The 16,009-nt window shown below is 33.1% G+C and overlaps 1 protein-coding gene across 1 annotated transcript in view; it reads right to left on the bottom strand.

Moving 5' to 3' along the window:
* The window catches only part of LOC113403826 (hemicentin-2-like), a 169,280-nt gene extending 153,856 nt beyond the window's left edge, over window positions 1-15,424 (bottom strand). Inside the window, exon 1 of the mRNA XM_026644442.2 lies at window positions 15,271-15,424. The gene's annotated coding sequence lies outside the window, so the exon portion shown is untranslated. The remainder of the gene's footprint in view (window positions 1-15,270) is intronic.
* Between the last annotated feature and the right edge of the window lie 585 nt (window positions 15,425-16,009).

Here is a 16,009-nt window from a genome sequence, read left to right as displayed (position 1 = left end):
TATTTGCATTGTATTGAATACTAGTGCGTGGTTCCAGTGAAGGCGTTTATTGCTTTTATAAGCGACATGTTTTATTAAATGTCCGAACACGGAATAGTTTAATCGCTTATGATTTTTGAAGATTATTTGTTTGTTGCTAATATTATGTAGAATTTATTCTGTCTATTAATGTATCCCAAAATAAAAATAAAAATATATTGAGTTTTCTGAAAAAAAACTTAATAACTCTTTTTTCTTAAGTGGGCTTGCGCCTTTACTGTTTCTAAGTGTGTCAAAAAGCCAGACGAAGTGTCACCAATTCTAGCGCAGCTAATATCTGATGAAAATAACTGTCATGAACAAAATCTTAAACTCGGTGACAGAACTATGTACGAGCCAATTCCGTGTTGCTAATTCAAATCTGGGCTTGCTATTTTTCAACATGAACACGTTAACGTCAAATTCGTTTCATCTATGAAAAAAAATCCTTTTCGGGACAGATATTTCATGCTTCGAAATATTTACAAACAATGACAACCCTTTATTGCGAAATACCAAAATTTACGAAAGGTCTAAAAATGTATAATAGATAATAAAATATACAACTATAGTACCAAAGAGGAAAATATGTCTATTAAACTCCCTTCCTATCACTGCGCCCATCTAGCCGAGGGATCGCTTTATGCGAGTAATAAAATATTAATATCCGCAAGGGAATGGATTAAACTATTTATCTCATGGTAAAATAAGCTACCTAACCAGTACGATAAAATTATTATACTTATATGATTAAGTCCCCTTGATCGATATGACAGGACATGCGATTACAGAAACACGTGTAACATCTTAGGAAATACCGACCGGCAAATTCAGCAGTTCATCTCGTCCCAAATCTTTTATATGAGCAAAATATTGTACCACCGATTCATCAAAACATATATCTTACAGTCAAATAGCAGTATTCAGTACTTGTCGCCCGCGGTTACGCTCGCGTTTTAGGGGTTGTTTGTCATGTGTTAGGCAAAAAAGTAGCCTATGTCTTTCCTTGGAGTTTCAAGGAAACTTCTTACCAAATTTCGTTCATGGGTTTGATAGTGAAAGAGCGACAGACAGACAGAGTTACTTTCACATTAATAATATTAGTGTAGGTTTTTGTGTTCCGGTTTGAAGGGTGAGGATTCCAGTGTAACTAAAGGCACAAGGGACATAACATCTTAGTTTCCAAGGTTGGTGGCGTGGCGCATTGGCAATGTAAGGAATGGCTAATATTTTTTACATCGCCATTGACTTTGGGCAGAGGTGACTTACCATCAGATGGCCTAATTGCTCGTCTGCCGACCTATATAATAAAAAAGGATGAGATCTCCGAAACTATACATCCAATTGACTCCAGATTGAACATATTAGGCGACCTAGCTTACCAAAAAATTTTTTGGAAATTTCAATTTCGAAGGGGGAAAATCGGAGAGACAGCTTTGTATGAACTTTGCTCTCACAACGTCAAGACGGACATTCCAATATATAGTCCAGTTTGTAGAATAGCATTTGTATGATATTTATGAAATATAATAACGAATACATGCTTGAAGCTTTACCATTGTCTATAATATATTCTCGTTATGTGTAAACATCCTTATTTATTGTTCGAGGTTTGTAAAGGCTTACTGCCTTTGACGTTGCAACTGAAAGTATTTGGGGTGTCGTATTTACTACAGCGCGACGACAGCTGTGGTTAGGGAGATAGGAATGGAATTTCCTTAAATGATTTGCGTTGTAGACATTATTAATAGTGATAAAATCCAATACTAATATTATAAATGTGAAAAATAGTCTGTCTGTCTGTCTGTTAGTTGCTCTTTAACGGCCAAACCACTTAACCTAATTCAATGAAATTCGGTATGAATATCTGAAGACCAAAATCGAAATTGCGAGCAATACCGAGGGCGACAAATAGTATTCCGTGAGGAACACTGACTGCGTCTACTACAGTGGAAAAGATTCGTTTCCAATTGATTATGCATCGAATTTTATTTAAAAGAGTTAAATCCATATGGCTTCTAAGATACTTTGCTTCTAAGGCTGTTCTGAATCTTTATAAAATCGAAGAATATCGAAATAACTGTCATTCAAGGCTAGATACGACTACGTCCAGAAAAAACAGGCATTAGTACAAATTAGTGTATGACATCTTCACTACAATAACGGATTCTAAAGAATTGTGTTCTAATTTGGCTGTTTTGAATCGTGTTCTAGTTTTTAAGCGACAACGAGTATTCATTCTTTTGTTTTTTATTAAAGGGATGTCGCGTATAATATATATATATTTTTTTAACAAGTGTACGTCTAATTAAATTGTATTTGCGACCTTTTTTTTTGCAAACCGAATTTAAATACCAACTTCAAACTGTCATTTGGTAAGTGACATTTATCAACAACGGCCGATAAAGGCAAATTAACATACTCAAGCTTTAATCATACTTGACGGCGTGTCTTCGCAGTGAGTGGAGTGTTACTGGCATTCTAGTAAAGCGTCGCGTCGATGTCAGCGAGGCGGCCTTTTGATTATTTTAAAGGAGTTTACTCACTACTCCGTTTCATACCACGACCTGCTTGGAACGTGTCAGGCAAATGCAACCAGCCGTGTCCTGGGACATCCGGTTATATTAAATAACAAACAAAGTAAAATAAATTGACATGGTTTGAAAGTAATCAAACGACAATAATAAAATTGTTTTAATTGTATAATCTCGTGTGAATTCAAACAATAACAAAATATTTTAATTACGTAAAACCTGTTCGTGAATGCAACGATTCTGTATGTAACGTTGTGTGAAACATTTCTGAAGATAGCGTTTCACTTATGTCACGTGTGCTGATATTTTCAAAATATCGTGACATATTGGATTGTAATTAAATTACTGTATAATCATTATAAATCTGTGATCGAATACATATATGTATGTAAAAATATCATAAAATGAGTTTTTATATAAAGATTTTTTCTTTTATCTATATTTAAATAAAATATATTTATATATTTACATTTTTTCTTCGACCCTTTCGTTAGGGTGATTCTAAATAAAAGCTTTATATATTATGTTATAAATACTTTTTAAACAATATTATGTTAATATAATAAGAATAGAATCGAGCTGTTTTATTTAAATTGTAATTTTTAAAATTATAATATTTTTAAAAATAGAACTATTTAAATTCTAATTTTAAAAATTATAATATTTTTAAAAATAGAACTATTTAAATTATAATTTTAAAAATTATAATATTTTTATAAATAGAACTATTTATTTTATAATTTTAAAAATTATATATTTTTAAAAATAGAACCAAGCCAAGAGCCATTTATATAACATGTGTTTTCTTCGTTCATACAATAATAAAAAAAAAACTTGGTCAAACACGATTGGACGTGACACGACACGATATAAAGAAGAACCCCTCATAGGCAATTCCATTTGAAAATATATTTTATAAAAATAAAAAATATATATATTATTCATTTAACTCGATTCAATAATGTTTCGAAATTTTCTACTAATATTAACCGACAAGGCATTACACAAAAAAACCGCCGAAACGTGCACTTCATTCTTTTCTGGAATAAGCTCTGTTATAAAGCGGATTAGATCAGTTAAATCTTACATTAAAAAAAAAATGATAATGTCTCGTCATATATTTGCATACATTTGACAGTTTCAAAGTAATATCATTGTAGACACACACACATTATATTGTTATAAATACACTGGTGCTACTGTCGGTATTCCAACTTCGTTAAAAACATCCCAAAGGGAGTTCCGAGCTTGGAGATTGCAAATAGGTCGAACAGCTCTTTTTTGAAGAACGAAATCGAATAAACGTATATGTTATGTATGTATGTCCCAATATCTATATCATAAAAAACTATATATTTATATATAATGGCCGAGTTGGCCCAGTGGTTAGAACGCGTGCATCTTAACCGATGATTTCGGGTTCAAACCCAGGCAAGCACCATTGAATTTTCATGTGCTTAATTTGTTTTTATAATTCATCTCGTGCTCGGCGGTGAAGGAAAACATCGCGAATAAACCTGCATGTGCCTAATTTCAACGAAATTCTGCCACATATGTATTCCACTAACCCGCATTGGAGCAGCGTGGTCGAATATGCTCCAAACCTTCTCCAGCAGTGAGAAATTTACAGGCTGTTAATGTAAAAATGTAAAAAATATATAATTACATGCATCAAATTATACATTAATGGTAATAATCAAATCTCAAACGAAGTCATAATAAAATATTTTATAAAAAGCAACAGTTCTCTTTATTAAGAAATCTATCAAGAATAAATCGTACCTACACAATTACAGGCACAGAGTTAAGAATAGCGAAAGAGTCCCAGCTGCTGGATTAAGTAAAAACGCTTACAAAGGGACCACGCTTATGACATCTGGTATATCTTTTAGACAGTTCAATCGCTGCAGTGCAGGTGGTTACTTCATTTTAACGAAAGCGTGAAACGCTGTAACTGAAAATTGTGCAGTACCTTTATTATGAAGCATTTACTTTTTATTTTATTTCACCGAATCATGGATTCACAATACGCTGATTGGATTTCGAAGTTTTATTCAATTCGATTTACAAGCTTTCGAATTTTCCTCCAATCAATCGTAGAACAATGACAAACGCTTATTTTGTCAATGCTATATCTAGTTTGAGGAAGATTACGTTACAAAGGTCTATCCACTCCTAGGGTATGGTTCTGTACAAAACAGCTAAATAACAGATTTAATAAGTGCATCTGTGGGTTGATACATATATGCACAATATGATCCAATTCATCTCCACGCTCCACGGAAAAGGAATATATCGTGGAAAAACCTACATGCGTGGAAAAAAATCTTGTGTAATTTCAGTAGTTCGGGATAGCAAAATAAAATTATGTTTTTTACAATCATGCTCCAATCTCTCTATATGTCTTTACAATCCCTCACAATCATCCAATTGTTTTCCTTATGACAGCTCAATCATTTTTAAAATAAGAAATAGTGTTACATGCCAGTATTAAATGTTATCCCATAAAATAATATTAACTAAAGGTGTACAAATTATTGATCAATTAATTACAATAATAATTGTATATATTTATAATATCCTATGACGTAGCTCCGTATGGGGCTAGGGCTAGTCTCGTAACACTTGCGTATCATCACCGGTATTGCGTGGTGAAAGCTCCCAATTGTGGGAACATATAATATATATGTTTGGTATTGATTAGTTATTATTGGAAGAATATCTACAGTACCGACCCTAATTAAACCTTATAAGGTCAAGTAAATAATGGTAATTATATTAATTACTTAAACAATATTTAATGGCGTTAAACGGTTTTTTAATAGCTTATTAACATCATCAACATAATTTGGAACATCAAAGGAAATTTCATATAAAGTAATTTTCCCACTTTTGGGATAGGCGTCTTTGGCAACCACGCTGCCCAAAGCTATTTTTTAGAATTTCCAAGACATCACCAGACAAATGAAAAGCACATGAAATCTTCCATTTGATTACTTAACCTTGAACCCGTTATTTTCGGCTACGTTTCGCGTTTAGTTACTCGACTATGTCAGATGTTTGAATAAGGAACAGACTTCGTAAAACCTAAAAGCATTACAAATCTCCAACAATTTAAAGCGATGTGGAGTTTACCCAATGGTGCATCCAGATATTATATACCTAAAAGTGCTATTTACATTCCCGGAGCTGAACCAATATTTCACTGAAATCCCCAAATCTATTTCATATGTCTTTCGTACAGTTCGTCCGTGTGGATACTATTAGAATTATTTTAAACCTACAACCGTATTACGTTAAACATTTATAAAATTTATGATATTTTGTTTTTCAACATGTATCTAACATAATGAAATGACAAATTAAAACCAAGTCGCAAGTGATAAATAACCAAACAAGCGGATCAAGAAATCTGACTGCTAAAGCTATCCCCGATAATAATGACAAGTAAAGATTTTAAATGTCTTATAATTGTGTCAACAAAAAAGGTTCTAAGATACTAGAAAGGTATAAGATTTAAAAAGGTTATAAGACGTGATTCGAGTTTTTCGAAATTTTATATTTTATTATTCATCTGTGTGTGACCTGCTTGAAGTTGAAAATTTGGTTTACAATAATTATATTTTTTGGGTTCAATTAGATTGTACTAGGTCTATACCGAATCGTACCACGTTTAAAATCGTTTGTACCCCAAAGTGTTAGAGATATGGGGAAACGATGTACGAAAATATGGTCACCAAAAGGTAAATCTTATTAATAGGTCACATAAAAAATCCGGTTATGGTCTCATTTTAAAGAACTCTAGCCGTAGATGCACAGAAAATTAAAGAGGATTCTTGATTGCAATTTACTAAATTGTTACAATTTAACAACGAATTAATATTGGAGAGAGGATAATAGGTACTGGCCGGTTAGAGAACGGGACTACAAATAAGAAACAAAATGAAAGACGTAAACAAAATCAAACTAAACTGTCATTGCCAACTCCAATTCTAACAGAACTAATGTACACTATTTGACATTAAGAATTTCATTCAATAAAGGTTTCGTCATTTTGGCACCAAATGTACATCAGTGATTCGCAGTTTACAATGAAATGAAATAAAAAACAAAACCTGTCGAGATTTCGAAATTCGTAAAAAATCTTTTGAATAAACGCGAAGTTTCGCGGGATACCCACTAGTAAACAATAATTACCTTTTCACTGCTAAGTGTATCTACAGACCCACATTGGAGTAGCATGGTGGAATTAATTTGAAACAATGAAAGGAAACCTTAGACCAATGGGCTATACAGGCTGTTACTTTAGTTTAGTTTCACTCAATGTGTGAAGATTATAAAGTACACTAAGCTGCGTTCAGTATTTGACTAGTAATGACAGTAATAACAAATGATATACACAAACTAACACAAATAAAGTTTGTAAACCAGATGAATAGAAATACAGATATCTCTCTCATCATTATTATACTGATATTTGAAAGACAGAGATAAAACATTGACTAACTAAACAACGGCTACAGATAATAATTAATGTGTACATTTTGTTCGAATTAGAAGTTAACTGCTAATTTATATAGCTGTTATCTTTAATATCCTAGGTACAGCCTCTAAATTTCCCACTGCTGGGCTAAGGCCTCCTCTCCCTTTTGAGAAGGAGGTATGGAGCATATTCCAACACGCTGCTCCAATGCGGGTTGATTTACATTGGATACACATGTGGTAGAATTTCGTTAAATTAGACACATGCAGGTTTCCTCACGATGTTTTCCTTCACCTCCGAGCACGAGATGAATTATAAATAAAAATAGGCACATAAAATTCAGTGGTGCTTGCCTGGGCTTGAACCCGAAATTATTAGTTAAGATGGACGCGTTCTAACCACTGGGCCATCTCGGCTCTAAATTTATAGTCATTTACAGAGCCATTCGAAACAGATTTGAATTTAACCAAAGTAAATTACGCGGTGGAAATAATCGGGGTGTAAAGGTTGAGCAACAATATGAAACTTAATTCAATTTTACGTCTTAAGTAAATAAAAGTTAACAAATTCTTTGATAATACAAATTTACTTTCAAAGAAATTAATAACGAATTATTATTGAACTCGAAGTATTGGGGAATTTTTGCTGTATCGATATTTATGATATGGACGTTATTCTGAGAAATTTTAGATAAAATACAAAATATGATAGGTCCTATCTCAAAACGATCTGTTCCAGGAATTCATCTAAAAACATGTTCTATTAAATTTCGAAATTTATGTTTATGTTTCATGTGGCGATCAGCTAAACTTTCAAACATATTTTAGTAGCTTCCCTAGCTTTGCACGTGTAGGATAATGGTCTACATAAAATATTTATATCATACATGTAACTCTATTGGTTTAGAAAGCGCAATACGATGTATCCGATATCTGCAACCATCATCGTAATATTTCATTCAATTTGCCAAAACCTTACTAAATTATACACCCAAAACTTTCCTATAAATTAATCAACTTTCATTTATTTAATGCCGGGAACGCCTCTGTAAGACTTCCGGTGCTGCAGATATCCATAGCTGGTGGTGTTCCCTTTCCAGAGAGGCACACCTGTGCCTCCAGCTCATTTGCCATCTATACAAAAAAAAATCTCCACCCAATGTTGAAAACCGTACAAGGTTTACGTTTTTTAAGTTTTTGGTTTTCTCACTTTCAGACAGATAGATTAAGCACAGCGGGGAACTTTGTTTTATAAAATGTGGTCACTGGTCATATGTTTAATTTACTCACTGATATGATTCAGTGCACATGAAATATTCAAATTAATCAAAATCAAAATATACTTTATTCAAGTAGGCTTTTACAAGCACTTTTGTAGCGTAATTTTACAAACTATATTACGTAAAGCTACCACCGGTTCGGAATGTGGATTCTACAGAGAAGAACTGGCAAGAAACTCACTAGTTAATCTTTTTTAACAGTATATATGTTATCTTATTAAACAATGATGTTTTATTGCTTCGAATGTAAAATCAATGACAAAAAGACAAGAAAGAGAAATCTGTTCAATTAACCAGCCGCTAAACTTTAAAGTCAGACTGTTAATGATTTTGATGGGGACCGTGTCCTGTACTGTGTGATAGGAAGCAACCCAGAGAAAATAAATTAAAGGGTGGAATGTACTAAATTGGCTTATTACTACAGTTAGAGCTAGCCCGGCCGATTAGCGCCCAAATCTCGCACACGCTGCTAAAATACGCAAATATTTATTCACGCACTAACATCAGATGCCAACTTGTCTTTCAAGTTTTCTCCACTTTCAACCATCAATTTCAAAATTATTTTAACTGCAATATGTAATATATGGAAATCGTCTTCTCTAAGTATAAGTAATCTCTATTTAATTTAGAAGATCACATTATTGATAGCCGAAATTCACCAACGGAAGTGAAAATTGTTATTTTGTTCCCAAACACTATTGCTTAGAAAATTCTTGAAATGCCCTAGAAACGATCGTTTCTTTCGATTCCAGACGTGCGTTATCTACAAAATGGTTAATTCAATAGTAACGCTAAGAATGTATATACGTTTCTAGAGTTTTATTTTTCAATTGATCCTAACTACTAAATTATGCTAAAAGAAAATTTCTAACCCTTTTTTGTTTCCGCTGACAAAGTATTTACTCGTTAACTCCGCTTCACGCATAACACTAAGAGCCAACGGTACCGTCTCTGTCTCTTGAGAGGTACCACAAGACACTGTGCAGTCCCAAGTATAAATATTAGGTACGCAACAATTTAAAAAAAAAATGCAATGCTTTTACAAGCATCTCATGTAAGCAAGCGATAGACAATATATATTTTTTAATATTATTGATATTTATCTATAAAATGTGTTGGCTATAGCACCAATGGTTTCGGGTTTGGTTTCAAGCATCACTAAAATTTAATGTGCTTTTTTTTTTTATTTATCTCTTGCAATACGATACAGGAAAACATCGAAGTTAAACCTGCTTGTTTCCGATAAAAATCGACCACATGTGTATTACTTCAATCGGCTTCAAACTTTTTATAATTCCTAAATCCTACTCAAGAAGAGTAGGACGGAGGGATCAGGAATTAGGCAGTTACACCATAGATTACTCTTGCAGTCGATATCAGAATTTGTTATCAAAACATATTCTGTCCGAAGATAGAAAAAACTAACGAGTATGTACATACACTTAAACACACACTGACATCTTCTAAAAATACAGAATTGAACTTTGGAAACATGGACACGCTGTTAAAAAAATAAGGCTGATGATAACTTACGGGGATACTTGCACGGCTCGCTTGGAATGGTTTGTTTATTTCCAAAGTGTAATGTTCTGAGGCATTATGAGGCAAGTTAAGTACCAAGTTAATGCACTCCCTTTGGAGGAGAAGATTTTCCTATTAGATCAATTCCTAGTAAACTTCTTCAATTTACTGCTATCATTTACTGGTATTGAGTTTAAATTTTATAAAATCAATACGCGAAACTCGTTAATATGCGCTGGGGGATACAAGACTCGATTATACCTGGAAACAATACAGTAGTAGCATTTTCGTCTTGTAATAAAACTTCTAATCCATTTTGTACATCCAAATGAAGTGGTCTTTACTAATTTGTTATTCAATTTTGGTTTGAGATGGAGTAACTGATTGGCAGTAAAATATGTTATGATGATAATACATTTACAACAATATTATATATATTAAGAGTAACATTGATCACTTTGATAAAATCAGTGATAATCATTGTATCTGCACAAGAAGTAAGGATAAGCTTATAACGCCAAGTTTCCGAATCCGCAAAGTCAATAAATCCTTCTTGGGGCAAGGTATCCGTTTCTATAATAAAATTCCGCAGACATTTTTAACTTTGTCGTTTCATAAATTCAAATTATTTAAAAAAAAAAATACATTAGTTAAGAAGGCATATGATTCAATATAAGATTATACAGATGATAAAAAAGCCTTGAGTTAATACTTGTTGACCTTCAGGCAGGATATATTACATACATATATAAATGTATTTAATTAACGTGACTGTATTTTTAAATGTTAAAAAAGAGTAACTACTGGGTTTCTTGTCGGTTCTTCTCGGTGAATCTACATTCCGAACCGGTGGTAGCTTCACTTATTATAGTTTCTTAAAACACACGAAAGATTCAAAAGTGCTTGTAAAAGCCTACTTGAATAAAGTATATTTTGATTTGTTATAACGTTGAATAACCGTTTTGACTTAATCGTTTTATTTAAGAATGCCTAAACTAACAATAATGTTATATTAGCTGGGACGCAGTGAAAATGGCGTGCGGTCAAATTAAACTCAGTGGCTCCATTAATTTCTGATTTTCTGAATTTACTATTGCGTGTCACTGCCCCTTCTCTGTTCAACCTTAGAAGGTCTTGTTTATATCCTATTTAAATGCTATAACAAGTATCGATATAACAAGTATATACAATAAGAATAAGAATCGGTAAGAGCCGAGATGGCCCAGTGGTTAGAACGCGTGCCTCTTAACCGATGATTTCGGGTTCAAACCCAAGCAGGCACCACTGAATTTTCATGTGCTTAATTTGTGTTTATAATTCATCTCGTGCTCGGCGGTGAAGGAAAACATCGTGAGGAAACCTGCATGTGTCTAATTTCAACGAAATTCTGCCACATGTGTATTCCACCAACCCGCATTGGAGCAGCGTGGTGGAATATGCTCCATACCTTCTCCTCAACGGGAGAGGAGGCCTTAGCCCAGCAGTGGGAAATTTACAGGCTGATTATGTTATGTTATGTTTAAATGCTATAACATGCAATGGCTATAACACCAATGGGTTCAGGTTCAAACCCGGGCAAGCATCACTGAAATGTAGTGTGCTTTTAAAGAAGACACTCATAACAAAACTTTAAACCTCCAAATCCTAACATATACGGCCACCAAGAGACGTGTAAGACTATGTTTCAACCCTGAAACAGTTCAATATTGTCGTAACCACTTCTAGCTAAAGTTTTAAGCTAAATCGGAATGAACAAGGTCGAATCACGATGCTGAATTCACATGGGCAAACTTCAAACAATAAAAAGATTTACATTTAAATCTTATGAAGGGTGCATTGATTAACTAATCTTGCGTCTTCTTCTTTCAAATGAGAAATCACAGGTGACAGAAGAGATACACAGTTTATGCTTGCAATGATAAATTCCTTGTTTTAAATCGGTGTCAGTGAAAAAAGAAATAACAGGGATATATATCAAGTATATATTATAAGGGTATTCTTTATTAGTTGTATAGTTGTATGTTAGTCTTATATAACTCAATATAGTATCATATAATATGATACCTAATTATTGATCTCCCAGTCGAACCAGTCATCTGGTAATGCGGATCTTTGTACATGACAACATCTGTCATAAATAAATGAATATCTCCTAACTTCCAGACTCTGGGATATTTTCGACGGAACCTAATATTTTTTGTCAGCTCGACAGGAATTTTGGTACCGACCCTAAAACTCTGGTACTTGTGACCTTTCATCTAACAAATGCATTAACGAATTAGTCAAGAATCACGACAATTTATATAAATTTGAATCTGAGTAGAAAATGACTGTTAATCTTTTAAAAAAGAACAATAAGTCATATCTTTATTGAAGACTAGCGATCCGCCCCGGCTTTAAAAAACATTATATGATATAAATATAATTTATACCATATAGCACTCAAGAGTTATGTAGTTTTCTACCAGTGGAAAAAAATAGAAAATGTCTGTGGTACCGTCGTTACTTCTGATTTTCCATAACACAAGTGCTTTAGCTACTTACATTGGGATCAGAGTAATGTATGTGACGTTGTCCAATATTTGTTATATTTGTTGTTATAATATGTTATTCCACGAATGTTTTCTTGTTTTGTGCAGCTTGCTATATTTGGTAGATATCACTAAAGTACATACATACATCAAATTCTAAAGCATTTAAATGATCATTATGACTACTGCTTCATATACAGGCTTAAAAGCCACAGAGCATAGACCAAAGAAACAGCCATAAAATGTAATCTGCATCTGTCCTGGGTCCGTCATAAGCACAACAAGCGCCCGATTGCTAGAAGTGTTCTGGATAACTCCCCTCAAAAAAAGGTATTTAAGTTTCTGGGGCGCCTTATCCGTGGTCCAAGATTGTATCATCATCGGTGAGGCTCCCCCTAATGTACGGCGCCCGGGCTTTTCGCACCCCTTGATTAAGTCGGACCTGCTAAGCCCGCAGTAATGTAACGGACAGATAAAAAACATTTTTCACGGCCAGCTTAAATTATTTATACATGTAGATAGAACGTCGCACAAAAGAACTAAAACAAATGAATCAACTTTATTATCTTTGTGTGCGTAAGTGCTACGCTTGACACTCGTCATAGTACTTTACTAATGTGTGTGTACTTAGTGGCCATAATTTTTTTTCGACGCGTTCTCAGCTTTGACAGACTATAAATACTCAAAGAGTGACAATAACAAAATAAAAAAAAATACATATTTTTGTCCTTTTCCTCTATAAAAATGACCGATGGTAAATAAAATGTAAATATAAACAAATTTATTTCATGGTAAATGATTTACAAACGTCTTTGATCTTTTCAGAAATATATTTTCTACTCGTTTATTTTTTGTCGTAAACTAAGTCTCATCATATTAACAAACGACTCATAGTCTAAAAATAACATAATATTAAGACTCCCCCTTAGTCGTTTAACTTTTTAAAACATATAATCTGTAAAATTACCATCTAATAACAGACTAGTAACTAGAATATAAACAAATCAAACCAGTGGAAAGGAAACGAACCAATTTTGCGGTTAAATGTTTCTACGTTTCAAATTACGATAATATACTTTATCGAAGTAGACTCTTATTAACACTCAATCGTGCTATATATTTAATTGGATTTAAATCATCCACGCGTAGTGTAGATTCTACCTAAAATAACCGGCAAGAAACTTACTCAGTCATTCTACTGGCAAACATGAATAATTCGTATTGCTATATTCCAATTTAAGGGGCGAGTGAGCTAAAGGATTTTAGAGCTATGAGATTTAACTTCTTCGATCCGACTGAGCTCGTCTGATGTGGTTTACTTATATGTTCGATGCTCAAGAGTCGATGTGAACTTACTTCTAATTCAAAAAATATATATATTCCCTTGACTGATAAACTGTTATAGCTGAATAAGTACAAAACTGAAATCATACATTTCTATGATTTCAGTATTTCTGCATATGCACCAATGACCTAAGTTTAAAGTCCACAAGTATACAATACTGTTTTAATACTGTGTAGTAGTAATATTATAACTATGTAGATGTGAGTACTCAATGGAGGACCTTTTTGTTGCCTGAATGAATGAACTACTAAGCCAATACAAAACTTATACAAGAAAATGCAGCGCGTAGAAGAAGGTTTTATATATAGTTATATAATATTTGGCATATAACTGTCTGCCCTTGTTTTTTTTTTCTAATATAAAAAAAACATTCTTTTTTGTTAATAACTTTTTTTGCACTAAACTAAAAAGGTTGAAATTTTAATACAAGGTAAGTTATAATCACACCTGTCCAATTTACAACCATCTAACAATTTTTTTCACAAAGTTATAAGCAAAAACGCTTTTCACCCTCTCAAACCCCTAGCGTTCACCCCAGAGGGTTGAAAATTTTAATTTGTTATTATTTTAACGTCCGAAACCACATATCAAAAAATCATAATGATACTAATTACTTGACCTTCACGGGCTTTATTGAGTGGCCTATAGCTTAAATAAAGTATACTGTAATTAGATTTGAGTTGTTATATTATATTTGTCACCCGCGTCTACGCGCGCGTTTTTGGGGTAGGTTGTCATGTATTAGGCAAAAAAGTCTATGTCCTTCCTTGGAGTTCAAGTTTGCTTCATACCAAATTTCGTCAAATTCGGTTCATTGGTTTGGCAGTGAAAGAGCGACAGACAGACAGACAGAGTTACGTTCACGTTTATAATGCTAGTATAGAAGTATAGATTTGAGTAAATATTTTGTAATCATATATTCGGAATGAATTTCTTTTTACAGAGTAAGTTTTTAATGAAATTGGATACTGAAATAATTTGAAAACATTTATTCAATGAATTTTGAATTTTCATTTTGGAAGTTGGACATAAACAAACAATTATTCTGATTTAATAATTTTTGTTTATTATCTATGGGCATGGCTCAAGATTGCTTAGGGTTTTAAATAAGTCTAGATTATTCTGGTTTTCAGCTTCCAATAGGAGATGATAGTCGAAGAAAAAGACCTTGTAACACAATTGCATATAAAGTTTTTTTACAATTTATTTGTTATTTTAATTCCGAAGAAACCTACAAAGTTTTAAGTAAGAAGCGAATACATTAAGGAAAAACCAAGAAACTATGTCTTGAGTTTTTTGGGTTATATGACATACAATGGTATATTAGCAAGAAGCATAAATTCCTTAACTTGCCATTGCGTTGCTAACAGTGGGATCCAATGTAAGCCAAAATTTGCGAATAATCCAATTATATATTCTCAAACATCTCATAAATTAAAATAAATTACATAATAGCTGAAATAATATAAAATATTTCTTCCATAATTCGCCCATTTATAATAAAACGTAATAATATATTATGAAACAAATCTACAACAAAATCACCGGTAAATCCTTACCTAATCAAGGAAACTCCGAGATCAAACGTCCATTTAACACCGAACTAATTCATAGTCATAAAACTCTCACACAATTATATTAAACCACTGCGTAAAAAGTTTCGTTGCGTGCGGAAAACACCGAGGAAAATGGGAGCGACACGTTCACCGCCTACCACATTACGAAGCTCACTGAAATTATATGAGATCTGTTAGACCGTTACCTCCATACCGTAGTATTACCCGACTATATACGGAGTGTCAGCCGTAGTTCCCAGTAAGGACTTTAAAGGATTAAATTCAATTCGGACGTATTATATAATGTACTTTGAAATCGTAAAGCCAATGGAAGCATTTCATATGCCCATGGCTCGTTAGGGCGCCGGGCTGTAGAATTTTTCTAACGCCCTATAAGGATCTAGAATCACTTATACGTACAAGGTATGCTTTCAGAGGAGTAATGAGCTGTAAAGTCTAGGAAAAAAATGTTGCTTTGTCGGTCTTTTCAGGATTTTTTCCTGTAAGGCTGCGATGTTAAAAGGTACCATTTTTTTTTTGTCGAGTAATTAAAACATTCGAAGGCTAATTGTGTGAGTTTTATTTTTATGTTTTTGAAGCACTATGCCTCCGGAGTTAAGTCTATTGACTTTAGATGGCACTTTTGGATTTTCTATGGACGAATTTAATTTAATTTCAATGCTTAGTAATAGTGCCTTAGTAATTTTTCTTCTTGGCCTATTAAGATTTTTAAATTTCATGT

The sequence above is a fragment of the Vanessa tameamea genome, chromosome 20 (assembly GCF_037043105.1).
Source record: "Vanessa tameamea isolate UH-Manoa-2023 chromosome 20, ilVanTame1 primary haplotype, whole genome shotgun sequence".
Taxonomy (NCBI): domain Eukaryota; kingdom Metazoa; phylum Arthropoda; class Insecta; order Lepidoptera; family Nymphalidae; genus Vanessa; species Vanessa tameamea.
Note: the sequence above shows the minus strand (reverse complement) of the source record. Positions and strands in the feature narration are given on the sequence as shown.